The sequence below is a fragment of the Rutidosis leptorrhynchoides genome, chromosome 5 (assembly GCF_046630445.1).
Source record: "Rutidosis leptorrhynchoides isolate AG116_Rl617_1_P2 chromosome 5, CSIRO_AGI_Rlap_v1, whole genome shotgun sequence".
NCBI classification, from domain to species: domain Eukaryota; kingdom Viridiplantae; phylum Streptophyta; class Magnoliopsida; order Asterales; family Asteraceae; genus Rutidosis; species Rutidosis leptorrhynchoides.
This window is the reverse complement of record NC_092337.1, coordinates 321,431,690-321,438,085: the sequence shown is the minus strand read 5'-3', so window position 1 is coordinate 321,438,085 and position 6,396 is coordinate 321,431,690. Positions and strand designations below refer to the sequence as shown.

The 6,396-nt window shown below is 30.3% G+C and overlaps 1 long non-coding RNA gene across 5 annotated transcripts; it reads left to right on the top strand.

Moving 5' to 3' along the window:
* Positions 1-456: 456 nt before the first annotated feature.
* LOC139847245 (uncharacterized) lies at positions 457-3,874 on the top strand. Of its 5 annotated transcripts, none has more exons than XR_011759382.1 (5): positions 457-845; positions 1,052-1,262; positions 1,350-1,401; positions 1,644-2,530; positions 3,516-3,874. It is a non-coding gene; the product is annotated as an uncharacterized lncRNA (long non-coding RNA). The 5 variants fall into 5 exon arrangements; XR_011759383.1 differs by having other exon boundaries at positions 1,337-1,401; XR_011759380.1 differs by having other exon boundaries at positions 1,350-2,530.
* Positions 3,875-6,396: the final 2,522 nt, after the last annotated feature.

The following is a 6,396-nucleotide window of genomic DNA, read 5'->3' as shown; positions in this document are numbered from 1 at the left end:
TATTTTATACTCCATTGTGTTAAGCGAAAAAAAAAAAAATTCAGAGCAACTTAGTTTATCTATGAATTTATATTTTTATACTCCATTGTGGTAAGGGAAAAACCAAAAAAAAAAAAAATGCTACAGTGATTTCGCTACTGTAGCTACAGTCGCTGCTGCAGTAGCTACAGTGTTTGCGGGATAAGTGGCGTGATATGATTGGTGAGTTTTGTCCATATCTTCTATATTACTAATCCGGTAAGATATATCCACATGGCGCTTCCTGATTACTCCTCAGCATTTCTAATTTTTTCAGGATTTTAAATTAAATTAAATAATTAAATAAATCCCTAATTACCACCTACTGACACGTGTCCTTCACAAACACGGATTTGAGGCTGGCAGTTACCTTCAAAATTAGGGTTAATATAAACCAAAAATTCACCCGGATGCGATTTATAAACCAAAAATGCAATCATTCAACAATTGAATCAATCCGGTGCGATTGATAAACCAAAAATTCAATCGGCGATTCACAACGTTACCATCGTAACCGGTATCCAATCTGGTATCCATCGTCGACGACATCTCAATCTACTGAGAAAATCACAAGGTTATTCATCCAATCCAGTATTCATCGTCGACACACCCATTGATGCTTAACAAGTTAGTGAACAAAAAACCTAATCTCTAAACTAGAGCCGATGCCCAAAAATCCTCAAATTAGGGTTTTATATTTTCAAAAAATCACTATGCGATTAAAGAAAAACGATATGATCTCTTAAGGCAATTTTTATTCTACCTACAACATCATCTTCACAGTCCTACGTCCGAGAACCCTAGCCGTCATCATCATGTCATACAAGGTAATATCACAATTGTAAAGTCTTAATCTAATTTCTACGCAGAATTATATTATATATGTTTATAATTTGCACAGATATATGTTTATACTTTGCATTATACAAATTTATTTGATCTGATTTCATGGAGTTGTGATTTCGGTAATTCTATCATTTCTTTCAAATCAACAGGTTAACATATTGTAGTTTTATACTTTTTTTTATTGCAGGTAATGTTGGTTTTACACAATGGTTAGTGACAAAGTTGTTTTCATTGTTTATGAAAGAAAGATAGTGTCGAATCATTGTTTATCTTGAGTTTTCGACTTTTATAATTAGTCGACTAACTGATGCACATGCCACAATTTCCCTTCAATCTTCACTAATACGCAACGATAAAGGGCTGACTGAAAGTTGTATAGCAATACGATTTGACAACAGGTTTTGTTAATTGTCTGATTTTTTAGTAAAATATTTTATTTCTTAATCTGAACCTTATGTTTTTAAATTGTAAGCATCAATTATCAGATTTCTCAATCGGGATTATGTTTCAATTGCTTTGTGGTTACCGTTGTTCAAGGTAAGTACATGTTCACCATCGTTTTTTGCTCCAGTAAATTACATTCAGGATTGATTTCACTTAATAACGTATTATAGCCTATTACATTCAACTTTTTTCCTCAATTTCAGGCCTGTTTCTGAAAATTTGTTTACTTAATTTTTTTACATCTTTACAATCATCTTATTTTGGTTACTTATGAATCTTTTTGTTTTCGTTGAATGTCTTTGTCATTCAACTTTGGATGATGCCGATGATCACAGATTTTGTCTCGGAAGTTTAAATTTGTTGTGTAAAGATAATTCCGTACCGTATGTTTCTCTTTCTTTCATTTTCAGATTCTTTCTGTTATATTTGTTACTTTTTAAGTCAATGTCTTACTTGTAGTGAGTTCTATTGGACGGGTCAGTTAGTAAGTGAAAACACTTTTTTATCTATCTGATCTCACTTTTGATGGTTGCATGACATTGGTCTTGTGTGTCTTCAGTAGGTGTCTAAGCAATTTAAAATCACCATTCCTCTCTTCTTTTATCATTCTTCGTTATCAGGTAATTTCGTTTACATTTAATTATTTTTAGGTGACTTCACTATTTTTCGTGTTCTGATTTTGATGATTATTTTGAGGAAATATTCAAGTTCATATCGGTTTTAGTTTTTTGTGTCTATATTCACATGAATATCTCACTTTTTATCTATTTCTTTGAATGTTAAGATTATATGGGTTTTGAAGGATTTCGCACTTGAACCATTTGACAATGTTAAGGTTATTGGAATTAGGTGTACGATCGATATTACTACTGTTGCTATATCATTGTTGAATCCGGGTAGTCGATTTCTTATACTTTTTGATTGATTGTTGGAATTATTGGAGATTAGGAGATTTAAATGGATGAAAGTGCATATTGAACCACTAGATTTGAGTAGGGATATGTGGGTGATTGACCTGAAATCAGTGGGGACAAATTGGGCGGGTTTAAATGGTAATATAATGTTTATGGTTGAAACTTTTGGTTGGTTGATCTTCATGTTGTTTTTATGATTTTAGAATGCAGAAATCGAAATGCCTGACGATGTATTAGTAAACGTGGCGGATTTTGAATGATCGTAATACTGTGTTGCTCAAGTTACATGGGATTACCTAACCAAGAAGGTATGCATCAAATATTTTATAAAAACATTGAATTTGTTTTGATTGTAGAATAAATCACATTTTATTTGCTATCCATATGGACACTTTGACCCGATCCGACTTTTTAAATATAAATGCAAATTTTTGTTGAAATGTGCCTTAATGTGCAGAAACTGTTGCTCAGCCCCTTTTGCATTTATTGTAGGTGAATGATCAACTATGTAGTTCCAGATATATGTATGTGTATGTTTACTTCACTAAATGAGTTAACCATTATAATAAATCTAATGTTGATATTCTGCATTTTTTTAGTTTTTTTATGTTTGATAACACTAAAGCCAATCTGAAAATGAGTCAACTTTTGACCATGCCTTGGTATAAAATATCCCAACATGTTATCTATACACGTGTGACTCTTCAGGGTCAAGTGTGGACAATACTTGTATGCCACTTTGTGGAGCTATTTTGTTATAAATAATGTATAAAATTGTATGTTTGATTTTATCATGTCAAAATGGCTAATGATCATGTATGATAATGGTGTGTAATCAAATTTTGGGTAAGCTTATTTTCTAATGTACGATGTTCAAGATTTGGTTAAGTTTAAGTTCATTTGATAAATGTTTTTTTTTTTTTTTTTTTTTCGTGCAACTATTGAATGAGTGGAACACGAATTCATTCATGTTGATGGAATTAGGTATCCATTAATGTTCGTTTAAATTTGAGCATTTTTTATATTTTAGTGTTTAGTTAAGTTTATTTGTGTTTAATTCAATTTACAAGTGTGGAGATTGATTGACTTTTATGAGTCAAAAGGATAACATGATGCCTGTTGACGGTGATAAAAATAGAAAGTGATTTGGGAAGGCGTATAAAATTATTAGTGTGTATGTATCAATATGTAGTAGTAAACTTTTATGAGGCGCAAATGCTTTAAACATGCTATGGTATTATTAAAGTTTTATTAGTCAATGAAACATCACTTACACTCGTATTTTCTTTTTAGGTAACAACACTTTTAGCGAAGATGGATGCTTGGTGTAGCTATAATAACTTCGGAGAAATTAACATCAAAATATGCAGCTTACCTGTCCAAATACATTGTAACGATTCCAAACCCTTTCTTTAGTATCTTTCAAACAACCTGATGTTACCTCCGAGCCTACGTAGTCGTAAAAGAGTTTCATGCTTCAATTTGGCAAAACGCAAATACAAATGGAGGTTGAAAGAGGAGAAGTCGAAGAAAAAACCAAACCTAAGTGTGTCTTATAGATTTAGCCATTTTCGAAATGAAAGTCGACTAAAGCCTGACACAAAATGTTTATTTACTTACCACTTTAAAGAGCGTGCTTTTTATCTTTTTCATGTTTACAAGAATCCTTAAATTTTACAGTAGTTTTGTAATGAATAAATGTATGAACAAATACTTTTCAAGTTTTGTTATGTGTATTCTTTATACTTTAGCAATTCAACAATAACAGTACTTGTGACACAGCGCGTTGAAGTATCGTTAATTCATATTCAATTTTTAATTTCATTTTTTCTGCTTATGAGTACCCGTGCATTGCACGGGCTCATAAATCTAGTTTAGTATATAGTATAATATAATACTAGAAGATTAAGTTAAGTTTTGCACCTTTAGACACGTGAGGCTCTCAAATTGTCTAGTTCCATTACCCAATTATTTCAATAGTCTACTGCAACTTTAAATTTTGTATGAAACTAAGCTACTTCTTTTTAATAGAAAAACTAGGAGGGAGACAGGCTAGATGTTACTAGTAGTCTAGTATGTTACTAGTATACAATATTTACCCAAAAAAATCATATAACAACCTTATTCCATAAATTATACTAATATGCTACGTAGTAAACTAGTACAAATAAACATAAAATAATTGAGTGGGTTTATAAGTATACATTTGTGTATTAATGTTCATGTGTAGGTTGAAACTAATATTCAATAGCATGAATAACTCTATAAATAGTATACACGAACACGTGTAACAAACACTAGAGGTTATTGTTCCTTAATCGCTAAATATCAGAAATGGAAATTAAAACTAAATCTGATTTTGTTCTCTTCGTCAAATGTAAGGCCTCCTAACATAAATCTTATTATATAACAATTTTACGAAATATATGGCTAGTGATAAATCTAACATTAATATTGGTAGATCTATCATCCTTTTGCATTGATAAGTTGTACATTACAAGTCATCAATATATAAAGATGATGTATCTATCGATTTTAGTGTTGAATTTATCAACACACGTATTATATTCTTACTTATACTTAAATTATATTGTTACTTAATGCACTGTAGCTTCTAGTCTTCTAGTCTAATCTAAAGAGGTTTGGAATTAAAATTTATTTGGTTGATAGAAAGTAAAGAAAAGAGAGCCGAATTATTCTAGATTTGATTATATATTAAGTTTAGGTTATTAATTAAGATATATATATATATATATATATACATATATATATATAGAGAGAGAGAGAGGATCTAGTGAGAACTTTTTTGTGTGAGAACTCTAGGAACTTCAAAAACACTCCAAATACAATGAAATTCAAGCAAAAAAGGTGCACGGGCGAGCAAAAAAAAAGAAATTCGAACAAAAAATAAAAACACGGACGAACAAAAATTTCATAGTCGAGCAAAAAAAAAAATTCAAAATGTAGAACACATTTTTGTTCGAATATCAGCATTTTTGTTCGACTACCCGTGTGTTCTACATTTTTTGTTGGACTATCAAAAATGTAGAACACAAAATTGTTCGGCCGCCTTTTTTTTGCTCGAATATCACTTCTTTTGTTCGCCCTTGTCCCATTTTTTGCTCGAATTGCTCTTTTTTTGTTCGTCAGTGTCCCATTTTTGCTCGAATTTCCCTTTTTTGCTCGAATTTTCCTTTTTTGCTGAAATTTCAGTGTATTTTTGAGTTTTCAGGGTTCTCTCACAAAAAAGTTCTCATTTGATCTCCCTACTCTCCCTACTATATATATATATATATATATATATATATATATATATATATATATATATATATATATAAGGAATAAATATTTCTAATAACTTATTTTTCAAATAAAAGGTTTTATGGTCTAGCTTTATAAAGGTAAGTCGTCAACTTTGAAATTTTGAGTTCGAGTCTAGTGATAAGCTATTCAATGTGTGTGTGTGTTGGTTGTTCTAAAAAAAAATTAATCACTATATACCCACCATAAAATATGCATTAACATGTTGTATTGTACAATATGTTAATGCATAATTATAGTGGAGTTTTGAAAAATGATGGTAGATAAAGTTTAGAGTAAATTATAAAGTAAAATACGTTAATGCAATATTAATTAGCATATTAGTTAATTAGCGGAACTAGTTAATAAAGTTTAGAGTAAATTATACCAATGAACCTTGTGGTTTTTGTTAAGTTATGCCGTTAGTCTCTAATTCTTAAATGTTATAACGTTAGTGATAATGCTAAAAACGAACATATATTTCATAGCATTATTCCTCAAGAAAGACAAGCTTTTAGTTGCAATTGTTCTATTTACAAGAGATATTCGTTTAAATAATAAAAGGTGAAGACAAAAGACAGATTCGACGAATTGAAGACGCAAACAACCAAAAAGCTCAAAAGTACAAAAGACAATCAAAAAGGTTCCAATTATTGATAAGAAACGTCTCGAAATTACAAGAGTACAAGATTCAAAACGCAAAGTACAAAATATAAAATTGTACGCAAGGACGTTCGAAAATCCGGAACCAGGACCAGAGTCAACTCTTAACGCTCGACGCAACGGACTAAAAATTACAAGTTAACTATGCATATAAATATAATATAATATATAATTAATTATATTAATTATATATATATTATATATATATATA